The 12,488-nt window shown below is 42.1% G+C and overlaps 1 protein-coding gene across 1 annotated transcript in view; it reads left to right on the forward strand.

Moving 5' to 3' along the window:
• The window catches only part of LOC126418604 (PI-PLC X domain-containing protein 1-like), a 425,466-nt gene that overhangs the window by 161,461 nt on the left and 251,517 nt on the right, over positions 1 to 12,488 (forward strand). The gene's annotated exons all lie outside the window — the stretch shown is intronic.

A 12,488-nucleotide genomic window follows, 5' to 3' on the forward strand; every position in this document is an offset into this window, starting at 1 on the left:
AGCGTGCATCTGCACGTAAGCCTGGTTTAGGTCAGAGCACAGAGCGAATGGGAATGGAAAGCTAAAGTTTAGTATTTCACTTCGTGTCAGCGGTGTGGGGACTGGAAATAAGCAGTAAAACTAGGAATCCAAGAATTATCCTAAAGCTGCACAACAAACGCACATGCGCAGTTACATTAGGCGACCCCACACTGACGCGATTTCTTGGCGAGCGAATTTCGTCCAACCAAAACTAGACTCTCCCGTTACACTGGCCAACAGCATTTAGTTCCTGAAATCAGATTCTACTTATCTGGTGACACGTCACCATCTATCGAGCGAAATTCTTCTCAATACTGCACTCTCATGGGACTTAAATTAATTATTCGTCAGATGTAATTGTTTAATTATTAGGCAGATGTAATTGTTTGAAAACAGTAGCATGATTCACTAGGAATCCTCACGCATGACCTTCATTTCAGAAGTCCATCTGCAACAAATGATGAAAGTTTAGCAACATTCTTCATTAGTCACGCCGAAATACCTTGCACCCTCTGTTTTTCTGGTTTTCGTCCACTTCGAACTGTAAGTCTCTGTAGAACGCACAACAGATATAAAACTACCGACATAAATAACTGATAATGTCATGTGACATATGTGAAATACTGTACAACTAACTTATTATCAAATTAATACCCTTAGCCTAATTTACAGCACACCATGAACTTCCGTATCATATGCATTTCATACAGCTATTATTCAACGAAGATATCATTGCTTTTTCTTTCTCCACCAACGTAATTTTATCATTGCAAATTTACTTCCCTGGTTTTATGAAGAACAAAACCGTAATTTTCTAAAATTCTTATACGCATTGCTTCTTCAAGTCACTACAAAATTTTCTGTTTTCAGGGCCAGTTTCGAGTGTTACTTCGTTTCCAGATCAGATATATCGTTACGAGGCTAACACATCGATACACTCGTAACGAGATATCTAGTCTTAAGATGGAGTAGCTCCTGATATCAGCCATTAAAATAGAACGTCTTGAGTGGCCTTAACAGAACAAAGAATATCGCTATCAAAGTAATTTAAGTTCTAACCTTAGTACTGATGACAGTTAATATTCGTGCTTGTGAATTTCTTTTATTGATTCTTTAGCTGGTTAACTGCTTTAATTTCCTGACAGTCAGTTGGTTCAGAGTCCGTTGCGTACAGTGCTTCGACGATTTCCGCAGAAATGCCTCTGTCTTATTTAAATATTCGGTATGCGACTCAGTGATTTATTGGAAGTATCCTCACGAAGTGTAGTCCACCCACAAACTAGTAGCTTACAAAATATTCGTCCACCTATACGTGAATATTTCTCGCTATCCTGGGGCTCTCCCAATTGGACTGGTTGAGGAACAGAAAATATCCAAAGAGTATCAGCGTGTTTCGATACAGGTTCATTTAGAAAATGCGGCAATAGAGGTACCGTGATTCACGCTGTTGTTTACTGTTAAAATTCTGAGTTCTATCAGTACATGCTTCCTCCTACACTATGTGATAAAAAGTTTCCGGACATCTGGCTGAAAATGACTTAACAAGTTCGTGGCGCCCTCCATCGGTAATGCTGTAATTCAATGTGGTGTTAGCCCACCATTAGCCTTGATTACAGCTTCCACTCTCGCAGGCATACGTTCAGTCAGGTGCTGGAAGGTTTCTTGGCGAATGGCAGACCATTCTTCACAGAGAGTGCACTAAGGAGAGGTATCGATGTCGGTCGGTGAGGCCTGGCACGAAGTCGGCGTTCCAAAACATCCCAAAGGTGTTGTTCTATGGGATTCAGGTCAGGATTCTGTGCAGGCCAGTCCGTTACAGGCATGTTAGTCGTGTAACCACTCCGCAACAGGCCGAGCTTTATGAACAGGTGCTCGATCGTGTTGAAAGATGCAATCGCCATCCCCGAATTGCTCTTCAACAGTGGGAAGCAAGAAGGTGCTTAAAACATCAGCGTAGGCCTGTGCTGTGATAGCGCCACGCTCCATGAAAAACACGACCACACCATAACACCACCGCCTCCGAATTTTACTGTTGGTACTGCTCACGCTGGTATATGACGTTCACCGGGCATTCGTCATACCCACACCCCGCCATCGGATCGCCACATTCTGTACTGTGATTCGTCACTCCGCACAACGTTTTTCCACTTTTCAATCGTCCAATGTTTATGCTTCTTACACCAAGCAAGGAGTCGTTTGCATATATCGGCGTGATGTGTGGCTTATGAGTAGCTGCTCTACCATGAAATCCAGGTTTTCTCACCTCCCGCCTAAATGTCATAGTACTTGCAGTGGACCCTGATGCAGTTTGGAATTCCTGTGTGATGGTCTGGATAAATGTCTGCCTGTTACACATTACGACCCTCTTCAGTTGTCGGTGGTCTCTGTCAGTCAACAGACGAGGTCGTCCTGTATGCTTTTGTGTTGTACGTGTCCCTTCACGTATCCACTTCACTATCACATCGGAAACAGTGGACCTAGAGATTTTTAGGAGTGTGGAAGTCCCGCGTACAGACGTATGACTCAAGTGACACCCAATCACCTGATCACGTTCAAAGTCCGTGAGTTCCGCGGAGTGCCCCATTCTGGTCCCTCACGATGTCTAATGACAACTGAGGTCGCTGATATGGACTACCTGGCAGTAGGTGACAGTACCATGCACCTAACGTGAAAAAGTATGTTTTTGGGCGTGTCCGGATACTTTTGATCACACAGTTTATGTACACACTGATGGAAACAACGTATTACCAAAAAGTAATTAATGTAGATATGCGAAAGCTGAAATACATTTGATTAGGTAACATATTTAAGTGATTAATACAGCAAGATAACAGATTAATGTAAGCATGAGATATGCCGTTTTAAATGTGAAATACTGTTAGATTAAAACCGGGTCTAACGGCTAGAATATTGATTAGGAGCACGCAAATATGCTTGCATAGTGCTGAACAGGTGCCGGATGGCCGTTTGTGGGATGGAGTCCGATGCCCGCTGCACTGGGTCGGAATTTTAACGGTAAACCACAGTGTGGATGACGATGGAGTTGTCGTCCGATGATTTCCCATATGTGCTCGATTGGAGACAAATCTGGTGAACGAGCAGGGCAAGGTAACATCGAAAATCTGTAGAGCATGTTAAGTTACAACAGCGGTATGTTCTAAAACACCCTCTGGATTGCTATTCATGACTAGCAGCACAACAGATCGAATCACCAGACTCACGTACAAATTTGCAGTCAGGATGCGTGGGATAGGCATGGGAGACCATAACTCCAGGTATGGGTCAGTGCGTGTTGAAAGATGCAGACAGGTTGGTTGCACGTCCTCAATTCGCCTCCTTCTAACCGACACATGGCCAACCCCAGAACCGAGGCAGAACCTGCTTTCGTCAGCTCTCCAATGAGCCCTCGCTTGACACCGCTGAAGTCGTGGTGGTTTGTGTTCAGTGTAACGCACGCTAACGGGAGTCTGACTCGGAACTGCCTTTAAAGTAACCGTTTTTTCCTTATTGTATATCGCAAAAAGGCCATGAAGGCACAATTAGAGAGATTTGAGGTCACATATACCATTACCAATGACCGTTCTTCCATTGGACTGTTCGCTACGGTGTTGGAACACAGGGGTAGGGGGAAAAGTAACAGTGGCAGAAAAACTAGCCACCACCACGCATCCTATGTAACTTGTGGAATATAGATATACTAGATGCCTAAAACTTGACACATTCTTAAGATATGAGTTTGGTTTCTCGTGGATGGTTTTACCTTGCGGCTCCAGTACGTCTCCAGAGCAGGCAGCAGTACATCTACAGGATTCAGTAACACCTGATTGCGTTACAGTGTATGGTAACAGCTGTGTGCCTTACAGGATTTGGTAACGCCTGTATACATTATAGTATTCTATAATGGTTGCCTGCATTGCAGGATGGGGTAACCCATGTCTGTATTACAGTATTTGGTAACGCCTGTCTGCACTACATTATTCGTTAACACATATCTGCTTTACAGGTTATGGTAACACCTGTCTGCATTATAGTGTTCGGTAATGCTTGTTTGCATTACAGGATGGGATAATGCATCTGTGCATTACAGTGTTTGATGCCTGCCTCCATTAGATGATATGGTAATGGCTGCATACGTTGGAGGATTTTGTAATGCCTGCCTGCATTACAGGATACAGTAACATCAGTGTGCATTACAGTATTTGGTAACACCTGCCTGCACTACAGGATTCAGTAATGCCTTTGTGCATGACAGGATACAGTTATGCCTGTGTCCATTGCAGGATTTGGTAATGCCTGTCTCCATTACAGTATTTGGTAACACATGTCTCAATTACAAGATAAAGTAAGACCTGCCTGCATTAAAGGATTCAGTAAGTCCTGCCTCCATTACAGGATACAGTAACAGATGCATGCATTGCAGGATTTGGTAATGCCTGTCTGAGTTACAGGATATGATAACACCTACATGCATTACACAATTAGGTAACACCTGCTTGCATTGCAGGATTCAGTATTGCCATCCTGTATTACAGGATACAGTTATGTCTGCATGCATTACAGGGTTTACTAACACCTGTTTGCATACCTGCACACCTGCCTTCATTACAGGGTTCGGTAACGCCTCCTTTCATTACATAATCCTGTAACAGCTCCATGCATTACAGCCATCTCGTGACTATCAGTATCTAATATTGCGCGAGTGTGTTTTAATTGACTTTACTGTGTGTGGTAAGAAAATTCCAGAGTGGTGCGACATGCTGAGATGGACCATTCCCTTGTATGTCGTCACACTGAGATTACAATTTTCCTTGTGAGAGAACACATGAAGAAACCCAGTCTGATGTGAAGGAACAACCACCTCAAATAGCAACGCAAAGGGAAAAGACCCACTAATAATAATTTATAAGAAATAAACCATTGAAACCAATTAAGGAGCAACAGGTGACAAACACTCTGAAGGAAACTTTACTTTAATGGCACGACCGGTTGCGGAGTACCACGCGCACCTTCAGACGGCTACGCTTGTTTTACTACAGCGATTTGTTTGTCGGCATCGTGTCGCTGGGTCCCGCAGTTTTCCCTCGTGTGCAGAGAACAAGCTGCAGGAGCGGACAGAATGCTGCTGGCTAACGTGTTATTGTAATTAAACTAGTGTAGCCATCTGAAGATGAATACGGTAGTCCAAAATCGGTCATAGCAATAAAATAAAGTTTTCGTGAAAGTGCTTGTGGCTTGTTAAATTGCGTCCTATATCAACAATCTTTAACTGAAGTGCTGCTGCGGAATTCATCAGGATAAATCACGGAAAAAATAAAATTCTCACCAAATTGCAAAGTATCGTTACTTCTGAACTAAGAAAAAGAAAAAATAACTTTCATGCAAAAACTACAATATCACACACCCTGTCAACTGAGATTAAGGGACAATGTATGGTATGTATGCATGACAATGATCCTGATTAAGTATCGATAATTGCCGGCAATGTAGCTCAGCGTGTTCGGTCAGAGGGTTAGATGCCCTCTGTAATAAAAAAAAAAAAGCTGAGTTAATTGAACAACGACGAACTTAAACGGGTGTCTCGCGACGTCCGCCCCGAGCAAATGCAAAGAAGAAACCGAACAAAATGAGATTTAAAAAAAGAAAAAAGAAAGATGGATAGAGCGTCTGCCATGTAAGCAGGAGATCCCGGTTCGAGTCCCGGTCGGGGCACACATTGTCGGCACATAACTGATTGGCCTCTGTAATAAAAAAAAAACTGAGTGGAAGGATCAACAAACGAACTTGAACGGATGTCATGTGACGACCGCAACGACAAAAAAAAAAAAAAAAAAAGAAAAAGAAGTAGAGCACTTGCCCGCGAAAGGCAAAGGTCACGAGTACGAGTCTCGGTCCGGCACACAGTTTTAACCTGGCAGGAAGTTCCAGTAAGAAAGTACACTGTGGCAGAAACGAAGCTACTACAGATTCAGGAGTGAAACTAGTTGTTGAACTCAAATTACAGCTTGCAACTTTCAGCTGCTGTTATCTTAATTTCGTAACGCTTGCTGAAGACTATTTTCAAACAGTACACAGACCAGATTTTGCATTTTACATTGTACTCAACAGTGATTTACGTATACTTCACATTTTTCATGTGGCCATTTCGTCTTAGCTTTCCTGCACGTCCTATTTATTTCATTCTTCAGCGACTTGTATTTCAGTATTCCTGAATTTCCCTGAACATTTTCTACTTCATTCATCGATCAACTGAAGTATTTCTTACCCATTGTTTCTTCGCAGTTACCTTCTTTGTACCTATGTTTTTCTTTCCAATTTCTGTGATTGCCCTTTTAGAGATGTCCATTCTTATTCAACGGTACTGCTTACTGAGCTATTCCATATTGCTGTATCTACAGTCTTAGAGAACTTCAAGCGTGTCTCGTCATTCCTTAGAACTTTTGTATCCCACTTCTTTGCGCATTGATTCTTCCTGACTAATCTCGTAAACATCAGCCTACTCTGCACCACTAGTACATTGTGATCTGAGTCTATATCTGTTCCTGCGTACGCCTTGCAATCCAGTATCTGATTTCGGAGTCTCTGTCTGACCATGTTGTAATCTAACTGAGATCTTCCCGTATCACCCGGCCTTTTCCAAGTATACCTCCTCGTCTTGTGATTCTTGAACAGAATATTCGCTATTACTAGCTCAAATTTATTACATATCTCAGTTACTCTTTCTCCTGGCTCATTTCTTCTCCGAAGCCCATATTCTTCTGTAGCGTTTCCTTCTACTCCTTCCCCTACAACTGCATTCCAGTTTCCCAGTCCTACTAACCCAGTATTGATTGTTGTTGTTGCGGTCTTCAGTCCTGAGACTGGTTTGATGCAGCTCTCCATGCTACTCTATCCTGGGCAAGCTTCTTCATCTCCCACTACCTACTGCACCTACATCCTTCTGAATCTGCTTGGTGTATTCATCTCTTGGTCTCCCTCTAAGATTTTTACCCTCCACGCTGCCCTTCAATACTAAATTGGTGATCCCTTGCTGGCTCAGAACATGTCCTACCAACCGATCCCTTCTTTTTGTCAAGTTGTGCCACAAACTCATCTTCTCCCCAATTCTATTCAATACCTCCACATTAGTTATATGATCTACCCATCTAATCTTCAGCATTCTTCTGTAGCACCACATTTCGAAAGCTTCTATTCTCTTCTTGTCCAAACTATTTATTGTCCATGTTTCACTTTCACACATGGCTACACTCCATACAAATACTTTCAGAAATGACTTCCTGACACTTAAATCTATACTCGATGTTAACAAATTCCTCTTCTTCAGAAACGCTTTCCTTGCCATTGCCAGTCTACATTTTATATCCTTTCTACTTCGACCATCATCAGTTATTTTGCTCCCCAAATAGCAAAACTCCTTTACTACTTTAAGTGTCTCATTTCCTAATCTAATTCCCTCAGCATCACCCGACTTAATTCGACTACATTCCATTATCCTCGTTTTGCTTTTGTTGATGTTCATCTTATATCCTCCCTCCAAGACACCATCCATTCCGTTCAACTGCTCTTCCAAGTCCTTTGCTGTCTCTGACAGAATTACAATGTCATCGGCGAACCTCAAAGTTTTTATTTCTTCTCCATGGATTTTAATACCTACACCGAATTTTTCTTTTGTTTACTTCACTGCTTGCCCAATATACAGATGGAATAACATCGGGGAGAGGCTACAACCCTGCCTCACTCCCTTCCCAACCACTGCTTCCCTTTCATGCCCCTCAACTCTTATAACTGCCGTTTGGTTTCTATACAAATTGTAAATAGCTTTTCGCTCCCTATATTTTATCCCTGCCACCTTCAGAATTTGAAAGAGAGTATTCCATTCAACATTGTCAAAAGCTTTCTCTAAGTCTACAAATGCTAGAAACGTAGGTTTGCCTTTCCTTAATCTTTCTTCTAAGATAAGCCGTAGGGTCAGTATTGCCTCACGTGTTCCAATATTTCTACGGAATCCAAACTGATCTTCCCCAAGGTCGGCTTCTACTAGTTTTTCCATTCGTCTCTAAAGAATTCGCGATAGTATTTTGCAGCCGTGACTTATGAAACTGATAGTTCGGTAATTTTCACATCTGTCAATACCTGCTTTCTTTGGGATTGGGATTATTATATTTTTCTTGAAGTCTAAGGGTATTTCGCCTGTTTCATACATCTTGCTCACCAGATGGTAGAGTTTTGTCAGGACTGGCTCTCCCAAGGCCGTCAGTAGTTCTAATGGAATGTTGTCTACTCCGGGGGCCTTGTTTCGACTCAGGTCTTTCAGTGCTCTGTCGAACTCTTCACGCATTATCATATCTCCCATTTCATCTTCATCTACGTCCTCTTCCAATTCCAAAATATTGTCCTCAAGTACATCGCCCTTGTATAGACCCTCTATATACTCCTTCCACCTTTCTGCTTTCCCTTCTTTGCTTAGAACTGGGTTTCCATCTGAGCTCTTGATATTCATACAAGTGGTTCTCTTTTCTCCAAAGGTCTCCTTAACTTTCCTGTAGGCAGTATCTATCTTACCCCTAGTGAGATAAGCCTCTACATCCTTACATTTATCCTCTAGCCATCCCTGCCTAGCCATTTTGCTCTTCCTGTCGATCTCATTTTTGAGACGTTTGTATTCCTTTTTGCCTGATTCATTTGCTGCATTTTTATATTTTCTCCTTTCATCAATTAAATTCAATATTTCTTCTGTTACCCAAGGATTTCTACTAGCCCTCATCTTTTTACCTACATGATCCTCTGCTGCCTTCACTACTTCATCCCTCAAAGCTACCCATTCCTCTTCTATTGTATTTCTTTCCCCCATTCCTGCCATTTGTTCCCTTACGCTCTCCCTGAAACTCTGTACAACCTCTGGTTTTTTCAATTTATCCAGGTCCCATCTCCTTAAATTCCCACCTTTTTGCAGTTTCTTCAGTTTTAATCTACAGTTCATAACCAATAGATTGTGGTCAGAGTCCACATCTGCCCCTGGAAATGCCTTACAATTTAAAACCTAGTTCCTAAATCTCTGTCTTACCATTATATAATCTATCTGATACCTTTTAGTATTTCCATGGTTCTTCCATGTATACAACCTTCTTTCATGATTCTTGAAGGCTTCCTCTTTCATTTCTTCCCCCCAATCCATATTCACCTACTACGTTTCCTTCTTTCCCTTTTCCTACTACCGAATTCCGGTCACCCATGACTATTAAATATTCGTCTCCCTTCAGTATCTGAATAATTTCTTTTATTTCATCATAAATTTCTTCAATTTCTTCGTCATCTGCAGAGCTAGTTGGCATATAAACTTGTACTACTGTAGTAGGCGTGGGCTTCGAGTCTATCTTGGCCACAATAATGCGTTCACTATGCTGTTTGTAGTAGCTTACCCTCATTCCTATTTTTTATTCATTATTAAACCTACTCCTGCATTACCTCTATTTGACTTTGTATTTATTACCCTGTTTTCGCCTGACCAAAAGTCTTGTTCCTCCTGCCACCGAACTTCACTAATTCCCATTATATCTAACTTTAACCTATCCATTGCCCCTTTTAAATTTTCTAACTTACCTGCCCGATTAAGGGACCTGTCATTCCACGCTCCGATCCGTAGAACGCCAGTTTTCTTTCTCCTGATAACGACGTCCTCTTGAGTAGTCCCCGCCCGGAGATCCGAATGGGGGACTATTTTACCTCCGGAATATTTTACCCAAGAGGACGCCATCATCATTAACCGTCAGTAAAGCTGCATGCCCTCGGGAAAAATTACAGCTGTAGTTTCCCCTTGCTTTCAACCGTTCGCAGTACCAGCACAGCAAGGCCGTTTTGGTTAATGTTACAAGGCCAGATCAGTCAATCATCCAGACTGTTGCCCCTGCAACTACTGAAGAGGCTGCTGCCCCTCTTCAGGAACCACACGTTTGTCTGGCCTCTCAACAGATACCCCTCCGTTGTGGTTGCACCTACGGTACGGTTATCTGTATCGCTGAGGCACGCAAGCCTCCCCACAAAGGGCAAGTTCCATGGCTCATGGGAGGATTTTTGATTATTAATCAAAATTTAAGCGGTTGCAGGTATTGATCCTGGAATCGAGGACGTTTTGTTTACTAATCAAAGACGCTCCCCCCCCCCCCCCCTAAACCACGGGTACGTACCTACAAAACAGAAATAGTGTGAGCCCTTATCGTGCTGCTACATATACAAGTATTTATGTCTCTTCATTCATTTCTATGATTCTGTCAGTGCACCAATCTATGCCACAAATATATAAATGGTTGGATCCTGCCTTCGCTACAAAACAAAGTGCTTGCTGGTTTGTCTCAAGCGGTTTGTGTTTCTACTCCTGTGGAGGATAAAAGCATATTTTTCTTCCAGTTGAAAAATTTAGAGCTGAGCACTTACATATTTCTCTCAGAAATGAAGGTGAAATTAAACTACTGTGCTTAATAATATTCGTACTTTTCAATATGTTCTGAACTGTTAGCCCTTTTGGCATCAATAGTAATATAATCGCTGAAAATCATATGGATTACGTATATTCATGCAAATCCAAAGAAAAATCTACTTGTATCCATTCCTTTAACGGTGTCCTCAATCTGCAGTAAAATACTTTGCGAGATCTGTGCCCATAGATTCCTGATTTCTCTATTAGTTAACCTGATCAACAGTGACCATTATACTATGTTGCCTGACAGTTACAAGTACATTTCCTGGCTTCTTATCTGCTAGTCACAAATTTATGCTAGCCGAATTTCCTTTTCATAATCCAGCGTCACTTGCCACGTAAGTGTATTAATTTTTCGTTTTACTTAAGTACTGTGTATAAGATAGAATAGCGCCAGTATCTTTGTGTAGGTATCAAAGATGGAACAGCACCAGTATATTTGTGTTGTCATTTTGTTCTTTAATCTTGAGCTGGGACCTTACTTTCTTCTTACTATGTTTGGTCTTAGTATTATCTACACAAGCATTGTCTCTACCGTAAGTTTTATTTACGCTTTCCTACTGGAAGTACTTCATGTCGCGAAGTGAGTACAAACCCTTTCATCTTCCTGCACTGTGGGTAATCGAATAAACAGCTTCCATCATGTCACAATCCGAAATGGACTGATATATATCAGTTGCCATCTCTTTTTTAACAGTGATGGTTTACAGTGGGTCTTTAGGAGTACACTTTCTCCTACAGAGAACTGATTAACCCTACGGATATGCTTTGTCATAATGAGTCTTTTGCATCTTGGCACTTCCTTTTAAAGATATTAATACTTGCCTTATCTTTTCCTCAAGGGATACTTCCTCCCTTGGCATACGCGCAATCGGTGGAACCCATTTGCTCCTTTCCTTGTTTTTGTTATTAGATCTGATAATGTATTTGGCGTGTTACACAACGGAATGTTGTTAACGATCTGCTCAAACGCGCCTAGTTTGATGTATTGGTAGCTACCGAATGTGAATTATCGGCCACCTGGATTATCTACACAAGCATTGTCTCTGCCGTAAGTTTTATTTACGCTTTCCTACTGGAAGTACTTCATGTCGCGAAGTGAGTACAAACCCTTTCATCTTCCGCATGGCTGGATTGCGATTTCCGCATGGCTGCACCCCATTCGTATTCGGGGCCCGATTCGATTGCTGGTCAGTGTTTCTCCCCTGATTAAATTGTGACTGCTTTCCCCAGCGGTATTGGCACTGTAGATTCCTAGCGGTATTACCACTCTGGATTCTGAAAATTCCTAATCGTACTGTAATGTGTGTGACTATTTGCGGTGGTCGCTACCGGCATCTATTGTTCTGATCGTTCCAGTTGCCGTTGCTGTGGTTCGAATGACCTGCCTTCATCCGTACGCCTCCTCTCATGATTCGGAGAGCTGCCTCCGGCGGTGCCGGGCACTGACATCGCAACAGCCTGCTGTGTGTCAGCAATCGCTCGCTCGTCGTTGTTGCCAACATACTGCGGCCGGGTGGACGTAGCCTACATTCCGTCCCTACCATTACGATACTCATTCTGGTTATTATTGTTACTGCTAGCCTTCATATCTTCGTTTATAACGTCAATAGAATTGAGGACCGACAAAAAGTGTTCTACATTAATTTCTGGGACCTATACCAGTTATTCTCTAATGTGAAATGTGTGTCTTCCTTTCACAATTTGTAGAACATCACTGAGAGCCACGAGTTTATCACAGAAACGAGTCTTATTTCTGTATTTCTCAAAACATTTTCTTGTCGATCCCTGCGTGATGTTGTATGGCCCTGGACTAAAGACTTGTTTTCTTAATCTTTCCTGCACACAGCGCATGCTACATTTCGCAAGGAATGCGTTTTCAAATTGTGCTAATGTGTGACAGCTCTCTGCTGTCTCGCATTCCCAAAGTGCGGCCTCATCTTGTATAAAACCTAATACATACTGCATCTTTCGGTGTTCAGTCCAAACTATAGAC

Source organism: Schistocerca serialis, chromosome 9, assembly GCF_023864345.2.
Source record: "Schistocerca serialis cubense isolate TAMUIC-IGC-003099 chromosome 9, iqSchSeri2.2, whole genome shotgun sequence".
NCBI classification, from domain to species: domain Eukaryota; kingdom Metazoa; phylum Arthropoda; class Insecta; order Orthoptera; family Acrididae; genus Schistocerca; species Schistocerca serialis.